The 19,363-nt window shown below is 50.8% G+C and overlaps 1 long non-coding RNA gene across 1 annotated transcript; it reads left to right on the forward strand.

Moving 5' to 3' along the window:
- Positions 1 to 5,135: 5,135 nt before the first annotated feature.
- Positions 5,136 to 11,703, forward strand: LOC141423149 (uncharacterized). The gene is made up of 3 exons (XR_012447800.1): positions 5,136 to 5,217; positions 7,103 to 7,293; positions 11,641 to 11,703. It is a non-coding gene; the product is annotated as an uncharacterized lncRNA (long non-coding RNA).
- The last annotated feature ends 7,660 nt before the right edge of the window (positions 11,704 to 19,363 follow it).

The raw sequence follows: 19,363 nt of genomic DNA on the forward strand, positions 1-19,363 counted from the left end.
AGATCCCAGAACAACAGAGCTCCTTCCAGCCTCAGGACCTCAGCATAGTCTGTTCCCTCTGTGCCTTTCTTAGACAAAGAGCTGCCATTTACTTGTTTATTTATTTATTTATTTATTGCAGTCAGAGTCTCATTAGGTAGCCCAGGTTGTCCTCAGACTCACCTTCTTCCTGCTTCATCCTCCTGAGTGCTGAGGGTACAGGCATGGCCACCACGCCTGGCTTCCCTGCGTCTTTTGACTGCGTAAGTCTCCTGTCCCAGACTTACACAGTAATTCCTCAGAGAAGTATTTGTTAAACTTCTAGCTCCTCCCTTGTCCTGGAATGCTCCCTGACCTGTGCGAGGAGTGGGGGAGAGGACAGATGCCCTCAGGAAGTTCTGCAGTTTCATTCTCAGCTGCCCACTTGGAGCTGTCCAGACCTCCATCCTGAGAACCTGTGACCATGTCACCATACATGGCAAAAGGACTTTGCAGATGGGGTTCAGTTAGAGAGGTCAGATGGAACACTGTCCTGGATTCTCCAGGTGTCTAGGTGGCCAAGGACATCTCCACATCACTAGTCATCAGAAAGCAAAAGCCAAATGACAGACCACCTCACACCTGATAGACTGACCTCCATCAATAAATAGAAACTAGTGAGTGAGGGGAAATGTGGAGAAATTGGAACCTTGAGCTAAGTCGGTGGGAATGAAAATGGTGCCACCACTGCAGGAAATGGCTCCTCCAGGAACAAGCTGGGAGTGGTGCTGAAAGTGTGACCTTATGCTGATTCCTTAGGGCAGACGATCTGAATTCTTTACTTCCCAGAAGTTTCATTGAAAAATCTCTTAAGGTGTCAACCTGACTCTGATCCATGTCTTCCCCTTCCAGTGTTGCCCATACACATGGGAAGAGAGACACACAGAGCTCTCCGTGGCGGTGTTGCTCACAGAAGGGAGACTGCAGCCAGCACCTCCTGGCCAATCAGGCTCATTGCTGAATACGCAGGAATCTTGGAAGCCCATTGTGAAACCATTGGTGACTTTGAAATTGGCACAAGGGAGTGTTTACAGCACAGAAATTGGCCAAACTGTAACTCAGCAGTCTTCTTCCTCTGTCCCTGGAGAGCTGGGTTACTAAAACATGGTCACTTCCAAAGACTCACCAAGGCCCCTTCTCTGGAATTGTCCTTGACTGAAGGGACCCACCATGCTCTAGAAGTGACATTTCCTTCAGCCCACCTCACAGGCATCCATGGCTAAGACTGGTGGGCACCGAGGTTCCAATGCTTTGCCTCATGCACAAGAGACTCACTTCTGGGGCGACACCAGCACTCCAGGGCTCCCTGTGGGGTCGGGAGGAAGTTGCAGTCTAGCTTCAACCATGTCACAACTCAGTCCTTCTCTGCCCCTAGAAACACAGTGAAGTTGAGTTGTGGACAACAAACCTGAGTTGCTGGGTGAGTCACTGGTGAACCACTGTGTCATTCCACAGGAATGTTTCCACTCCGTCCATCTTTCTGGCAGCCCCCTGGAAGGAGACTGAGGCAGGTAGCCAGAAAGAGTCACTAACTTCTACAGCCTCTGCTCACGGTGGCCATGGCATGCTGGTGAGCTCACTCCGGTCACCGGCTTTCATCTGTTTTAGACACCGTTATCTTGAGGTTCCCACCTGCCTGGCGATCTCAGGTGCCAGGCTCATAGGGAAAGAGTCTCTGCTGAGTGGCTGCTCTGTAGAGCTCACAGTGAGTGTCTGTTAGTGACAGTAGGGACTGCCACCCAGTGTGGTGGCCTCAGGCCATCTCTTCCACTCTCACAGCCTCCATTTTCTCAGAGTCCAAACACAAAGCTTCAACTGGGTTAGTGTTTCCAGAACTTCTGTCATGTAGGAGCCATCACTGGCACTCTGGCCTCACCTGCCACCAGCTCCAAAACTCAACCACTGTCTTTTTTCTGTAAGTTGCCTCGCATTTCTAATGAGGCATACTTAACTTAAAAGGAACGTTGGGATCAGAACCCTTCAGTCCTTCCATAGAGGAACAAATACTGAACACATGAATGTGACTAAATGCAGCCAGTCCCGTGACAGCTGAAGAGACCCCACTGTCACTGCCCAACACAGAACTCACCGGGAGGCACTGGGCATCTCTGTGACAGATGGTGGGTCACTCCTTCAAATGCTTATCAAAGTGCCGCGCTGGAAGGAGAACTCATTTCCTGATGTGCTGAATCCTAAGGTGACCACATCCTCAGCAGCAGGATGCACTTGGGAAGCGCTGGTTTAGACATTCCGAAAAATTGCCCTCACTGTGCGTCATAAACTGGAGTTCTGGAGCGCTCTGGAGCCTCCTCCTCCCTGCTCAGGGTCTGTGTGGTATGGCGCACACAGTGGCTATGTCATGGCCATCCAGGGCAGGTACAAAGGCATTCTTAGACCTCATCATGGACCTGCTGGGTCTGAACGTTGGGAACCGGGCCCCAACCTTTGCTTCTGTGACCAAGGATCCCTGTACCAGAGTGTGAAGGGCTTGGCTCAAGTTTGAGGAGAACAGGTGCTTGTCAGGTGGTAGCAAGAACAGGTCTCACCTTGATCACGGACACTCAAGTGTCACTGAAAGAGACAGAATTGGCTTGGCCAGCTCGCTCAGTGTCAGTGGCTGTACCCACGCACATACACATGCTCTTCTGGGCAGAGGTGGAGACACTGGCTGGTCTAAGACCCCACCCACCCTGCGGAATGGTGAGGAAGGAACCCTGCCTTACACGTGGTTCCTGGAGACATTGGAGGTTGGATTTTGGGACTGTCAAGCAACAAACATTCACCTGTTCCCAGGAAGGGTGAGGAGACATCTTCTTGGTGCTGTCAGCTCGGTCCTTCCCATTGCAGGCATCAAGTGGGAAGCAGGCCACCTCCCAGCAGGTTGGCCAGGACCTTTCTTCTGGCCACACCATCTGTAAGCGCAGAGGGCTTTGGGGCTGGCTCGGTGTCATCCCATCTGCTTTTGTACAAGGATGGTGTCTTGAGAGGAGAGGTCCCTGGAGACTCTGCCACACACTTGTCTTTAACATCAGATGGACTCAAATTAGAGGCAGAGGTAATCACATGTCCTGGGAAATCCTGCTTCTTTGCCTCAACCTCCTCAGCTGGAACAGGGCAGTCACTGTCCCTTCCTCCCCAGATAGCTAGGAGGAGGCAATGAAATAAAATCTACAAAACACTGAGCCTCAAAATAAAGGAAGCTCTTTTTGGACTGAATAGTGCCTCCTGGCCCCCAAATGCACGCTTTAAGAACCTCAACAGGGAAATAGGGTCTTTGCAGATGTAATTAGTTAGTTGAGATCATAACAGGCTAGAGAGGGCCCTAAATTCAGTGGCTGGTATGTTTGTAAGAGTAAAAGGACACAGAAATGCAGGGATACACAAGAAAGGAGGCCATGTGCACAAGTCAGGTTAGAGTTTTATTGTCACAAGCCAAAGGACACCAAAGTTTCCCAGCATTCCCCAGCAAGTAGGACAGCTGCATGGAATGAATTTCTCTCAGAGCATCCAGAAGAAACCAACCCACCTGTGCCTTTGCTTTGGACCTCTGCCTCAGCCCTGTGAGAGAGAAACCTTCTATTGCTCAGGCCCCCCAGTTTGTGGGCCTCTGTCATGGCTGTCGTAGAAAATGAATGCAGACCCTGAGTTATCTAGCACCCACTCAGAGTTCCATCTTCATTAGATGCGTAGTGGATGTTATTTCTAGTTCACCCACCAACCGGAGGAACAGCATGCTGTCATCACCTCTGTTCTCCAAAGGGAGAAACTGAGGCTCAGGGTTCTCCGCTGCTCAAGAGCACCAGCTAAGTGTAGGCCTGGGATTGCCAAGCCCTGTTCCTGTGAGTCCCAAGCCAGCATTTTCTGCTTGCATTGGCTCTAATTGTGGGGCTCTTGTTTTTCAATGCATCCCACGTCTGGCAAAGTTCGTGGCACATGGTAGGCCCTCAGGAAAAATGTGCTGCCTACCTTCTGTGAGTCTGTAAATCAAGAGGATTTGAGAGTTGCATGCTCATGATCTGATGAATTTAGCAGCAGTAATATAGCAGGAAACTCAGGCTTGGATCCCTGGACATTATAGTCTAGAAGGAGGGGACTGATAGAGGAGGTGAACGAGGAGGCAAATGAGGAGATAAAGCCTATTGTGCTTTGGTAACTGAGCCAAGACTCTGATGGACATAAGGAGGGAAGTCAGCAGAGAAGAAAAGAGGACAATTTCCAGTGGAGACCACGCCACAGGGCCCTATTACCTCCTCGGGTAAGGCCTGTGCTCAGTTCAGGACTATGGTGGCTTTGAGAAGGTTCTGTTAAAGTCTCAGAGTTCGTCCCTTTTATTATTTCATTTAGGAAAAAATGAAAAGATGTCTCACTGTCTTCCTCCAGCCTCTAAGATGACTGAAGGCACATTGCAGGGCCTGCAGGTGGGTGCTCCATGGCCAAAGCTATGACATCTTTCCAGGGAGGGAGGCCCTGGGCTGCTCACCCTCATGCTGGATGCAGACAGTGACCCTGGATGGAGCACAGGAGGCTTTTCCAGGGTCCACACCAACAGCCTGTGGTCCTCAATGTCCCAGCATCAGGAGGGATCACAGGCCTCCCTGCTCATCTACAGACCCAGGGCTTTGCATCACTGGGAACTCTTAAAATTATGGCTCCAGAATAGGAAAGTCTAGGGGAGGAGATGCTGTGACATCACGGGCAAGCACTCAACATTATGGCTGAAGGAAGGAGGGAAAAAGCAGGGTGAGAAGGATACAAGAAAACCCACCATGTATCTTGAGTTTTATTTGCTTATGAAAAGAAACAAAGTTTGCTGTTTAAAAAGACCCTCAAACCTAAGAGAAATCACTGGCTTCAGCCTTTAGTGCATCAAAGGCTCTCATGGGGAGTGGTTAAGCTGCAGCTTCTGGGGTCCTGTCCTCGGACGACCCGGGCAAGCAGCCCTTGGGTGCACTTTGAGAAACGCTGACGTAGAAAGCCAATGTGCTGCAACTCCCCAATTAGCATTGTGCAGGGAGAGAACTTTCCACTACTGGCTGCAGCCCCAGGGAGCCATGCCCGGCACCGCCCCCCTCTCTGGATCTGTCCTCACCCAGCTCAGGAACTCTGCTGTGGTCAGCACCAGAGCAAAGTCAAGCCCACTCCAAGTCACTCGGACAGCTCTGACTTGTTGCCTGTGGACACCTGAGCAGAGCCTAGCTGGTCAGTATTTAAAACAAAACAGAATGCAGAACTTAAGAAAGACCTGGGGGCCTGCACAGATGGGAAGCCCCAGGGAGATAAGAGCTTTGAGCATAGAGGGTCTGCACAGAATGGTTCCAGAACCGTCTCTGTTGTTTCGTAAAATTGTCCCGCTACTGTTGATGTAACCCAGAGTTAAGACATTCTCCTGAGATGCTTCACGCTTGTTCTTGGTCATACACTTGTCCTTTTGTCACCTCTCAGTGTTCATCCTCTAAGAATGTAGCCATTCCTGATAGGAAGCAGCTAGACATGAAAATGAGGAAGTGGAGAATCCTTGGCTCACTGCTGCCTGTCAAGAGCCCCACCTCCTCTCTCAGCCCATTTGCTTGCTTGCTGCAAGGTGAGCTTTTCTGCACCTGGGCTTTTGGCTTCAAATCCTTCTGAAGGCACCTGAAAACCATAAAAGAGACCTAACATGACCTGAACTAGTGGGGAGGAGGCCTGGTGTGGCCAGAGCTGCCTCTCTGGAATGCATACACATCACTACGGCCCCCTGTACCCGGCTTCAAGCGACAAACGAGTTCTGGTCTGATTTGGTTAGGGTGAGCTACTTTGACTGGAAGTCGCCTTTTGCCTATTACCATATCACTATAATCTCATTGTACTTTTAAATTTCACCTCCCTGCAACCCTCCCTCCCCCTGTGGGCTTTTCTTAGGTGGTGATGGCTAATCGATGCACAGAGTGATTCTTGAGACATGTCCTTTGTAACCTTTTCACAATGTTCATGTTAGTCACTCTCTGTAGGCTGGTCCCAGGGAGGACTGGATGCCTTAAACTTCAATAAAGCCTGCACTGGAATGGATGTGAGTGTGGCTCTTAACCTCTCTTTCCGAGATGGCCCCCTCTCACCTCCGAAGTGTCTTTTCTATCTAGTGAACTTTCTTCTTTGCTACACAGCGAGTCACAAGGATAGAGACAGCTGTACTGTGTGCTGACCTTCCAGGAATATCTCCACTCTAAATGGCCCCGGATGGTTCTGCTTGGTCCCTCGACAAGATGACTTTCATGGGTGCCTTAGGACCCTCTAACGTGTGCCAGCAGGGCCCTGGCAGGGTGTGGGAGTTGCCCACGCTTGTGAGCGGGAAGAACCTGAGAGAGTTACCTGCCCCCATGTGCTGAGATGAACCCTGAGGACATCTATGCTAAACTAAGGAAGTCAGTCCCCAAAGCTCCAATGCTGTCTAATGCCCAGATAGACAGACTCTAGCGTGGTTGGATCAGAGACAGAAGGTAGACTGGAGGCTGTAGGGGCTGGGGGCAAGGAAGGAGTTGCTCTCTGATGGGGACAGAACTTCAGTGTGGGATAAAGGGAAAGCTCCAGAGATGGATGGTGATGACGGTTGCACACAATGTGGATGAGCCCCTAATGTGACAACATTGTACTCTTTGAAAGTTAAATTGTATCTTATGTGCATTTAACCACAGTCAAAAACTTCCAGATTTGCCAGTGTGACACCTTTGAGATTTGTACAAATCTTAAGCCAACAGCTGTGAAGTTTCAACCTGTCTGGACGCCCCAGCCACTAAAAATTGGGGCATGAGATTCCGGGGTGCTTGTCACCCACCCCATCACCACTCACACCACCCTTACCAGTCAATTGCCAGCAACTCCTGAGTCCACGGCCACAGCACTGCCTTCTGCCCTGGATGGCCACCCAGCCCTGCAGACGTACAGCACTGAAGCTCTCCTTGCTGTGTTGCCATCAGAGCCAGGCTGGGGCTGAAGGATTTAACCTCAGGGCTCTGGCATTTCCCAATGCTACGTTTAAAAAGGCATTTAGCTGAAGCCAAGCCAAAGTATGCACCAGGTAAATATTTGCTTCCGTTCACTTTGTCCTCAGGGGACCAGGCCTGGGGCCAGATGAAAGAAGGGAAGAAAAAAGCATGGGGCAAAGAGAAAAGGCAGATGTGCTGCCCAGTTGTTCCAGCCACAGGCCACCACATCCTTGGGAACAGTGTTGGTCTCCTTGCTGTTTGGGAAGAAGGCCCTCTGTGGCAGGAAAACTTCTGAATGGCTCCTGTGTTTGCACGGGTAAGATGGAGGCAAGACTGCTCCGTGTGGTCAGGGGAGAGTGTGGACTCGCCGTCAGGGAGGCCCGGGACTGAGAGTAGTAAGAGAGCTTGTCTGGATGGCTGTGCGAAGGTTCAGGGTTCCATGCATAAAGAGGCTCTGCTCTTGTGCATATGGAACTCACCGTGCTCAGTGAAGGGTTGTGTGGACAAGGAAGAGAGGGAGCAGGGAGCAGGTAGGGATGGTGGTGGAAACAACTCCCAGGTACCGGTCAGGCTTGCTATTGAAGTCACTGACGCTCAACTCAAAGCACCTAAGAAACAAGAGACAATTTACCATTTCATTTTTGCTGAGAATTGGAGAAGTCACGCTGACTGCCGGCATGGCTGGATCCAGGGACTCAAGCTCTGTCTTCTGTGCTCTTTCTCCTTCTTAGCTTTGCTGACAACACAAATGAAAGGTCCTTCCCATCCAGCTGCAAATGCAGGAATGCATGGTGCTTCCGGGGAAGCACCATGTCTGGTGCAATCACTTAACAAGAGGAAGGGGCTGTCATGGGGCCCTGTAGGGTGAGAGAATGGAGGTTTGTGGTTAGCAATCCCAACAGGAGAAATCCTGGTTGCTCCCCAAAGAGAAGGGGGTCTGACCCACGTCTGTGCCCTGCAGACTCTGCTTGTTCCCCTTCTTCTCTTCCCACGTGCCCAGCCCTGACACTCTGCTTCCCAGACACCATTGGACACCATTGGAAGGTGTCCAATTACCAGGTAGAAAGGGACCTGAATGACACCCCCCTGTCCTTCATACCTGCAAATGAATGTAACTCAGGGATTCTGTGTTGCCTCAGTGAAATGACGTCCAGAGAGCACAGTGAGAGCTGCCTCCAGGTGACACGGAGGATGCTTTAGTGAGGCTGGACATTAACCCAGAGGGAGGACAGCCTGGATGCTACCAGCAAGCATGCTCCAGACCAGCCGTGTCCCACAGGGACTCCACCACCAGATCCCAATCCCTGAAGGACACGGCAGGGAGGTGGGGTTTAGGAGGGTGCCCTTGGTTTGGGGTCCTCACGAAGGTGGACTATTTGAGGTCTTCTCAGAGGAAGCCAGGTGCACACACTCCCATGGACCAGAAGCCACCACTGGCATGGCACCTGCAGTACTGTGTGGCCAAGCCCTGTGTTTCTCCCACCTTGTATCCCAGGTCCTCGTTCCACACTGCAGGCTTTTACAGCACCTGAGCCTCTGCTCACAGCAGTGGGTCCAGATTGGGCAGGTGATCTCCGCCAGACTATTCAGGTGCCCTCCCTAAAGTGGCTGCATTTGGTGCCAGTTGGGAAGGGACTTTGCCTTTAAATGTGGAACTGGAATGACAGCCCCAGGGGATAGCTGGGCTGCCATAACAGTATATGCTAGGGCAGACCCTCTGCTGGAAGAGAGTGGGAGCAAGGAGAGTCAAGTAGGAGAGAGAGCCCAGAAGATAGAGTTTGAGTTCCTGGATCCAGCCATGCCTGCAACCACTACCCCCAGACCTTGGTAAAAAATGAGCCAAGAAACTTCCTTTTGTTTCTTAGTTATTTTGCACTGAGCTTCTGGGAGAAGCCTAATTTATTCAGAGACTGACCAGAAAGAAAGAATGAGCTGACCAGAGTGGCTGCTTCTCTGAGCACCCTCTGAGCTGCTGGCCAACCTGACTGGCCTCTCAACATCTTGCTGAGAATCGGGAGAAAGACACAAGGATGGTGGCCATCACCATGTGCTTTGCAGCCACTGCCAAGGCAGGCAGGTCTCCTCACCTCAGTTTCCCCTCTTACAAGACCAGGCAATGATAACAACCCCTCTAGGCTGTGGAGGATGGAAAAGCCATCAGGAGTCCCCTCAGACCCTCGCCCAGTCCTGTGCCCCCTTTCCTGCACATACCTTTTCACGTGGGGTCACCTGCTCACTGCCCATCTGCCTCCGGCACTGGCCGCTTCCTGTGGCAGTGTCTTGCCTGACTCCTTCACCAGGGAGCCCCGCTTTTGGTGGCTTAGCTCCCAGTCAGTGAATGCTCTGCTCTGCTAGCTAGCATTGAATGGATTTGGGTCTTTGCTCCATGAGTGGGTGAGTGGTTTGCTCCTCGAAGAAATGCTTAAGTGTGCCATCCCCAGGCTCAACCCAACCTGCAAGGACATCACCCTCCTGTAGAAACCCCAAACAGCCTGTGTCCCCTCTGGCAGGGGTCTAGCAGCCAATGCTGGGAACTGAGCTAACCTGTACAGTCCTGTAGGGCCAGCTGCTGTTTGTCCTGTGGTGTCACCGCTGTGGGTCTTCACCTTTGCATGCACGTTTCTGAAGGGCTCTCTGACTGCTAAGAGAGGGAAGCTAGGAGGCCACTGGGGAGGTCCATGGCCAAAAAAGTTGGAGACAGGAGTGGCCCAGTCTGGGAGGGGAGGTGGAGTGGAGAGTGTGAGAGGGGCTCAATTCTCGAATCAATGGCCTCACACAAACGTGGGCATTACCCCCTGCTGACTTGCCCTCTTTGGCCAAATATTAGAGTTGCTGTGCCTCAGTTTCCTCACCCATGACCTGGTACTAATGGTAGAACCTCCCTATAGGGCTGTTGTAAAGACCACATAAGTTAACGTGTGCCCAGCTGTGTGAGCGCAGCGTGAACACTTCCCATGGTCCTCTGGTGACAATCTCTTCCTTGGGGGACATCGCAGGAGACCAGATGGGATAGGCCTTGTATTTATTCACCAATATAGTCCCTGAGGCTACCATGCAGTGAGTGAGTGGTAGCCAGAAGTCCGTGCAGCTACACTGTGTGCACAGAGCAGTGACTATGGGAGCCCCCCACACAGCCAGAGTCCCTCTGTTGATGACGTCCCTCCAGACCCCTTGCGGGGGTGAACATTCAGTCTTGATGACACCAATTGCTCCCTCTTCTATGTGTTACAGGGAACAACAGTCAAAATTTTAATTTACAGGTTGTCTGCAAATTACTGCCTGGTCTGATTTATAATTCATAGTACAATATTTATTTCTAACAGGAAATTAATTTTGGAAACTCAGTGGGTGATTAAATTAAACTGTACAACCCTTCTACCCACACGGGGGGAGTGAGTAACTGGAGACTGTGGGAGATGAATCAGGAGAAGCCTACACTCTGGGAACCCAAGCTACAAGGAGGGATGCAGCTCACTCAGCTTAGGAAGACCGCAGCTCAGGCAGACATACTGCAGACCTTAGCCCCCCGCCCCAGGGGTTCACAATTACTCCCAACTTTACCAACGAATTTGTCATTAAATGAAAGAAAAGTAGACACATCCAATGTCATCTACTACTTCCCTTTCTCACTATAACCCAAATGTTGGGATGGACAAAGGAGAAGGTGTACACAGTGGGATTAATACAGTCAGTCCCATGGTAGGACTGAGAGTCAAAGACAGCTCTGTGAGTACAAAAAGCAGTGTTGACTGAGTGAGGTGGCTCACACCTGTAATCATAATAGCTACTTGGAAGGTGGACAACAGGAGGATCACAGTTCAAGGTCAACCCAGGCAAAAAGTTTATGAGACCCCCGTCTCAACCAATGGCTGGGCACAGTGGCACATGCCTGTCACCCCAGGTACATGGGGAAGTGTAAATAGGAAGATCTCAGTTCAGGCCAGCCCAGGCATAAAGTGAGACCCTTTATGAAAGATACCTAAAGCTAAAAGGGCTGGAGGTGGGACTCAAGTGGTAGAAGCCTTCCTAGCAAGTGCAAGGCCCTGAGTTCAAACCCCAGTGCCACCACAAAAACAAAACAAAAAATGCTATCACCCTCTGAGCCACAGTCTCCTGTCTGCACAGGGAGGATAATAAGAGTTCTGGACTTAGCAAGTTTGTTTAGGATGGAGGAAGAAAAAGGTGTCGTGTTGGTTATCTGTTGCTATGTAACAAGTTAGTACCCCAAACACAGTCTCACTTTTCTGTGGGTCAGGAAACTGGGAGTGTCGGGGCTGGGTGGTTCTGGCTAGAGGGTCTCCCAGGAGGCTTCAGGCAATATGTAAGCAAGTCTGCACTTGACTGAGGCAGAAGGATCCACTTCCAAGATGGTTCACTCCCATGTGTGTTGACAGGAGGTCTCGGCATCTCCCTTCAAACCCTGGAGCATCCCTGTAACATGGTGGCATCTTCCTCCAGAGCAAGTGATGGGGCAGGGAGAGAGACAGGCTGCACTGCCTTATCGCCCAGCGTCAGGAGGTGGCTTTACTCTCACTAGAAGGGCACCACCAAGTCCAGTGGTATGAAGGGGAGGGAGGAGTGTCCGGCTTTGCCTTTTGCAGGAAGTGCCAGGAATTTGTAGTATATTTCACAGCATCACACCTGTGTTCCCTCCCTCCCACAGGTAAAATACACCTGTCCCTCCACGCACCAGCAAGCCTCGCTCCATCACAGCATCACTTGGTGTCTTTGTCTAGGACAAAAAAAAATTACTTGGTGTAATTTGTCTAGGACACAAATTACCTGGAACCTACTTCCCATATGCCCAACATGTGGAGCAGAGCAGCAGGCAGCCGGTGCACAGAGGGGAGTGGAAGCAGCAGCAGGCCCTGACTGGGCAGTCCTGAAATCAGGGGACATAGCTGCCAGCTGCTGCCAGGAGGTTGTGCTCCAGGGCTGTGGGCCCTGTCCTCCACATCATTCGTGCTTTTCCACCAAACAGAACCTTGACTGCAGTCATTTTCATTTCTTTCCCGGAGAAGTTTGAAGGTCCAGATGCCTCTTCTCATTGTGTGTTGTTTCTGTCCCTCTCAGATCAAACTGACAATTCCTTTAAAAACTTGGTAGGTTTCTGAAGAATTGATGTACACTTCAGTCCCTCATCAACGGACACACCTACAAATGTCTTGGCCATAAGCCCCTCTGCCTTGAAGTCCTGTTGCCAGAAAGTCAGTCTTCTTTCTGGCCTCAATGCCAATTTACAAATAATAGGAGAACAGGGGCAGGGTTTTGGAGGAGAAGTAAATAAGGTTTATTATTTATCAGGCGAAGAGGAGGAAGAGAGAGTCAGTCACTCAAAGATCTGTGGTCCCTCTTCTGAGAGACTATGTCTGCTTTTTAAAGGGGAGTTCAGGGGCTCAGTTTGAGTATGTGACAAAACTCATGTGTAGAAACTTCGGCTCTTATCTCCTGGTTTACTTGCGCCACATCTCTACTGCCTAGTTTAATCAGAGAGTAAAGAGTTAACCTTGGGCTCTCTAGCATATAGGCAAAGGGGAAATGTCAGTTTGAATAACAAGCACAGCAACCCAAGCACGCAAACTGGCTCCACCAAAAGTTCTTCCTTTTGTAGTCCTGGTTATGTTTTCCCCACTGTCAATTTGTTCCTTCCATCTCTGAGGAAAGGCCATTGTCTTCTGTTTCCTGCCTTTTGTTAATTCCTGGGCCCAAGTAAGGAGTCAGTGCTCCTCAGCAAAAGCAGTTTTTAGACACTGGTTACACGCCTGCCAAAGTCGCCATGGATGGGTCATCTGAAAGTCTTAGAAACTTTTCATGAAGAGGGGCTGTGAGGTGGGCCCTTAGGAGCCACAGAGGGGCTCTGTCTGTCCAGACAGAAAGCAGCATCTGAGCCATCCTCTGAGAGACAAAGGAGGTACGGGCCCAGGTGGATCTGGATTGGACCTCCCCCCTGGAAGTCACTTCCTAATGTGAAAATAATTTCCCACCTGGGAAGGACGGGTATGAGAAACGCTGTTATTTCAACCCTAGGACCTCCTGGCTATTTGCCTTTCCTATAAGCTTTTCATGACAACTCAACAGGTTTTTTTTGCTCATCCCTTTCCACTGACATTTTACCATAGGTAGGTGGAAAAGCTGACAGGAACCTTCAGTTCTGACGCTTGAGAATATGCTCTGTGAGACCATTATGTTCCTCTTATTTTGCTTGTCCCTGGAGGTGCAGCCAGACTCTCAGACAGGACAGAACGGGAAGCCCTTTCTTCCAGTGGCTTCTCTAACACTCTCTTCCTCTGTGCCCCACCAGCTTCTGCCCACACAGAGTCAGTTCTGTGTGCTTAAGTTATGTTACATCACTAACTGACCACTTTATTATGGTCACCCTAAGTCCTGGGGACTGGCTGGCCTCAGCTGTAGGTTCTTACCCAAGGCCTGTCCTGCAGCTGCATGTAGGAGCTGGGCCAGGCTGGGCACTTTAAGGCTTCTCTCACCTTGAAGCTGCTGAGGCTGCGCTGACCTCCTTGGGTCTGTGGTGCAGTTGCCTGCAGGGGCAGCGATGTCACACTCAGCTCATTAAAACTGCCTGCCCTTCCTCACACCCATTCAGGCATATCTGGATTCCAAACAAACCACTTTTACCCAAATCTTCTGCTTAGGGGTTGCTTCTGGGCCAATCACAGACAGCTATGGGCTCCAAATAAGCCAGAAGACATCAATAATGGATTAGGCTGCGCACACACACACACACACACACACACAGCATCTGTTACAATGCCACCATTTCACAGGAATTCAGTAAACTTTCTCTAACGGGATGAGTGAGTGAATGGCCTTCCTTTCTCTAGCATTTCTCTCGACCTTATTAGTCTGAGACATCAAACAGGCGTCTGTATGGGCAAGTGTCTCCAGGTAAGAATCAAAGGTTGTCTCAGGAGCCTATCAGTTGTAGGGGAGGGAGCTCTTTATCTTCCACTTTGCCCCCTCCCCCAGGCCAGCCAGTCTCTTCCTGGGGATTCTCTCCCACACCCCAGCCCATCTGCTCCGCATGTGTAAGCATTGTCAAATTGTTTGAATAAATTGTCACTCTGATTAAAATGTTTATGTCTGCAGGATGATTAGTTTCTGCTAAATTGTACCTAAATAGTCTCTCATACGCTATAGATGTTTGACATCTGTGGCTGGTTTCCCTGTTGATGGCCAGCCAGAAAGCTGGGTCCACGCAGAAGCTAGACCTGCTCTCTCTGTGACTCGCACGAAGCCACTCAGGGTAGACATCAGTGGATGGATGGAGGGAGGACATTACTGGGTGTCTTTCCCAGCCTGTCCTGGTTTAACTTCAGAATAAACACACACCCACATTTAGTTTTCCTGAGATTAGATTTAGACAGCAAGAACCTCAGTGCTTTCTCAAAGCTAGTTTACCATCTGCTAGTGAGTGTACAGATGAAGGAAATTCCAAGATAGGGCCTTTGACATGGATTCCAGATGTAGCAGACCAAAGCTTCCATACTTCTGCAAGATAGAGAACTTCCTCGTGGTAACCCTTGCTCTACAGGTTGGATAGGTGGGTGTGTGGGTGGATAGATGAATGAATGGATGATGGGTGGATGGGCGGGTGGATGGATGGATGGATGGTGGATAGGTGGATGGACAGATGGATGGGTGGGTGGGTGGATGTGTGGTACATGGATAGATAGATGGGTAGATGTGTAGGTGAATGGATGGGTGATGGTCGGATGGATGGATGGATGGATGGATGAAGGGTGGATAGGAGGATGAATGGAAGGATAGATAACCCTCATTGACTGCTAGTCATTACAACATTTTCATCCATTATTACTAATAAAAATGTGTTATTTTTCTATTGGTATATAAAAAGTTACCACAAACTTAGTGGCTTTTAACAACACATATGTTTTATCTCACAGTTTCCATGGATCAGGTATCCAGCCTGACTTAGCTGGGCCCAGTGGACAGGGTGTCACATGGCTGCAATGAAGGCGTTGGCTGAGCTGCATGGTCAGCTGCTGGCTCAGCTGGGGAAGAAACTGATCAAAGCTATTTCATGCTACCAGCTGTATTCATTTCTTTGTCCCAGCTCCTTACTGGTCATCAGCTGAGCATGCCCTGCCCAGGTCCCAGAGGCACCTGAAGTGCCCCTCCATGTGACCCCCTCTCCATAGGCAGTTCCAACATGGCTGCTTCTAGGGTGGCAGGGATTCTCTCTCCAGTCTAATTCTGGAAGCCTCAAGAGAGATGTGACCTTTGTCCTGGAAACTCCTGCAGGTTGCCAGCTGATGGAGATCACCACAGACAGAGTGGCCAGTGCTTCACTGGGGGTGGGGGGACTACTTCCTTGTCCCCCACATATCACAGCAGCTGGAGAATAAAGGGCTTCAAGAAGACAGAAATGGTCCTGTGTCCAGGACAGCAAGGCACTGGATGACAGCAGAACTGGGGAGTGTCTGTGTGGCAGGATGTCTGCACAGACCTGTTTGGGGCCCATGAACTCCTTGTCAATGTCTCTGCATCTGCCTTGCTCCAGGAGAGTTCTCCACCCTGTCTCTGTACTAGGCTATCATACCTCCACAAGGCCAGAGAAGCCCCTCTTTTTCTTTCCTGTCCAGTGCGGCTATGGGGGCTTTCAAGGTTTCAAGGCACCCCATAGGAAAGAAGTGTGAACAGTGCTGGGCTTGTAACCAGCTTCCGATAACCACAGACAGTGAGGTTAGGGAACTCCCGTCCAAGACCAGGCACCAGGACAACCTGGTTCCAAGGCTTCTCCACCTCCTCACATCTCTGTGGTGGGGGCTGCCCTGGAGTCCAGAACATTTAGCAGCCTCCTGGCTCCACTCATGAGATGCCAGCAGCTTTTCTCATCTCCCAGAACTGATGAACAAAGATGTCTCCAGACACCATCAAACACCCCAGGGGCAGGGTGGAGAACCAGTGCTCTAAACAAGACAGACCCAGGTCCAGGACAGATCCTGGAAAGATGGGCTGAATTCTTTGGGGAGGAAGCCCTGGGCCTCATCCCAGGCCTGATAAGAGAAGAAAAGACATAACATTCAGGCCCTGGGATGGTTCGAGAGGCTGGGTTGGAGCTCCATGTGACTGGCACAGAGCTTGCTCTTTGTGGAGCACAGTGGACATCCGTGTGGGGTTGTGGAGTTACACTTATGAGTAAGTGCTTACCTCTGCCTGACTGTCCCTTTTCCCACCTTCTGTTTCTTCTTTCTTTCTTTTCTTCTTCCTGTCCTTCTCTACCACTTCAGTTTACAAATCAAATTATTACCTATGAGGGTCCTAAACACATGCTACCCAGCGACCCCAGCACTCTATCTACACCTCACTCCAAGGATCACACTCACACAAGTGCCACCACTGGCCCCTTAGGTAACCGGATGCTATTCCCAGCCCCTTCACCCCCAGCCAATGTGGATCATGTGGCACCAGCAGTGCCAGGGCCGCCCCACTGCGGCAGCGCTCTGCCCAGTACCAGCAATGTGTGCCCGCGCTTTCCCCGGGGCTTTCTGCCACAGTGTCCTCTACCTTCCAGCTGAAACAATGCAGCCCTGTCTTTGTTTCTTTCCCTCCCCCAAATCCAAACATCTGTGGGAGAGGGACATGCAGATAGCCCCAGGCCTCTCCTGGGTTCTGCCTGCCCCACTCCATCTGGGAAGCTTTTGAACTCTGTTTACCCTGTTCAGCCAGCCAGGGTGAGGCCACGGTGCTGGATCCCATCAGCCTTGCTAAACAATAGCTTGTCCTGCCCTGCCCAAGATCAAGGGCATGTCCTCCACCAGCGTAAGCCCCCAGTGGTCTTTCTGAAGCACATCCCATCAGCTCTACCCTCCTATCCACTTTCAACCCCATCCACAGGTGCAGAAGAGGGACCTGCCTGAAAGACACTAAGCACAAGTGGGAGGTGGTTCCTCACTTCCACATGGTTTGGCTCTAAATGTGTCAACTCAAACTGCATAATAGACTTTGAATGAGAGCCGGCCCTTCAAAAGCCCCAGCCCCACACCTGCAAATGCTGCTTCCTGGCCTCCTTAGGGCACCCTGGGCCCTAAACTGCATGTCGAAGATAGAATGAAGCTGTTCGGATGTGAGCTAAATAAGTCCTATCATCCCTGCTCAAGACCTTCCTGGGGTCTTGAGACCCCAGATTGAAGGCTGAAGTCCTGGACCTGGCCTTGGTCTATGTCTCCATCTTGCTCTTCCCACACTGGTCCACTGACCTCCTTACCAGTCCTCAAATGTTGCTTCTGTTCCCACCTCAGAGCCTTTGCACTAGCTTCTCCTTGCACTTAGTTCCTTTAGAGCTTTACAAGAATATTGCCTTTGCTTTGAGACTTTATCTAGTCACCCCACATTCACATTGCATACATAAACCACCACAATCATCATTTACATCATCAAATTACCAAACCAACACCTTCACCATCCTCATTACTACCACCATCATTACCACCACCACCACCACCACCAATACCACCACCACTAGCACCATAACCATCATCACCAAGATCATTGTCATACCATCATTACCACCACCAGCGCCATCACTACCACCACCGTCACCATCACCATTACCACACCACCATCATCATCTCCAGCATTACAACCCCCATCACCACCAGCACCACCACACTCACACCACCCCTCCTCTTTTCTCCACAGTGCCTATGAGCACCTGGAAGTACAGTGAGTCCAGTAACACCACAGTGCTCACTTCTCAGAAATACTTCCAGCTCAAAGCTCCCTTTGCCTTTCTGGCATCAACTGATCTGGTCTGGGAGGGAAAGCAATGTATGTCCTGCATATCTTCCCAGTGACTGCCATTAACTGCCTGCCTACTGTGTGCCAGCCTCTATTCAGCATCTCACACCTTGCCCCACTAAAATGCTCAGCAGTCCTGCGAGGTGAGGAGGATTGTTGTCCTCCATTTGGAGGTAAGGGCATGGTGTCTGCAAAGCCATTTAACTTGGGGACAGCCCCACAGCCGTAGACTAGCTCCCTACACCTCAAGTCCAACATGCCACCTACCAGTCTCAGAGCCAGGGGAATGGGGCTTCAACAGCTGAGAAGGTCCTGCCCGGCCAGGCCAAGCCCAGACCCCTGGGCAGACAGACTGGGCCTGCGGCTTTCCTGGGACAGGAAGACTTGGTTGAGGCATTGGGACAGGGTACAAACGGAGGCCTGGCTCTTTAGGGAGCTCAGGGGTGATATCTTAGCTCCCAAGTCTTGATTCCCAGTGACTTTGGCCAACACCTCTCTAGACTCATTGACTCCTAACCTGTCCAGGCCTCCTGGGACTTTCCTTACATCTGAAAGCTCCAGGCCATTCCAGGGTCATAAAGGAGCTACTCTCCAGGGCCATGTGAGGGCCATGTGCAAAAGGAAAAAGGCAGTTGGGAAGCCAAGCCTACCTACCATCCTTGAGGAGTCTGAATAACAGGCAGGGAGATCTGGCTTCTGGACCATGTCCATCCTGTGTGTACACCTGTATGGTGTACACGCTAACATGTATGAACCTCCATAAATGAGGTCAGCACTTTTCATTTAAAATTACAGGGGAAAGGCCTGTGTTCTTCTGACAACAACGTCAAGACAAGTGTGGGGGATTGAGCAGTGAGTGTGTGCACCACGGGGCCAGGTCTGGAATGCATGTGTTTCCTTGAACCCTCATCACTGCACTAGGAGTGGGTACAAGAACACCACCATTTTGGGGATGAGGAAACTGGGAAAGGTGGAGGACTTGTTGGTGATGGCAGAAAGTACTAGCACTCCGTGCAAACCTTCCCCTGCAGCTGTGAGGGAGATTTCTGGCTCCATGAGGTAAGAGCTGGGGAGCTTCCAGTTTAGGGCTTGGAACTTGGCAGTTCCTTCTAGACTTCAGTGTAAAGGTTGCCCTGGCTGCTCTACATGGGCAGCCTACCTCTTAGATGGCCTAGGAAGGGCAACTCAGGTCTCTCTAGTGTGAGGTGGCAGCTTCACCAGTGCTGGTAAAGAGGTGGGGGAAGGCACAGGCCAGAAAGCTCACTTCTGTGGGTCTTTCTACAACTGCAGGAGAATGTCTGCATGGAGTCCTAGTCTGTCTTTATTCCGTTTCTTACACAGGATGGACAGCAACCACAAAAGGGGCCTTGTGAGACCAGCACGGTGGTACACAACTGCAATCCCAGTTACTTGAGAGGTGGAGGTAGGAGAATCACGGTCCAAGGCTGGCCCAGGCAAAAGCTCGAGACCCTGTCTGAGAAACAAAGTAAAAAGGATTGGGGGTGTGGCTCAAATGGTGGAGTGATTGCCTAGCAAGCACAAAGTCCTTTGCTCAGTCCTGATTCCCCAGCACACCACCTGAAAACAGAAGAAAGAGGGAAGAAAGG

This window comes from Castor canadensis, chromosome 5 (genome assembly GCF_047511655.1).
Source record: "Castor canadensis chromosome 5, mCasCan1.hap1v2, whole genome shotgun sequence".
NCBI lineage: Eukaryota > Metazoa > Chordata > Mammalia > Rodentia > Castoridae > Castor > Castor canadensis.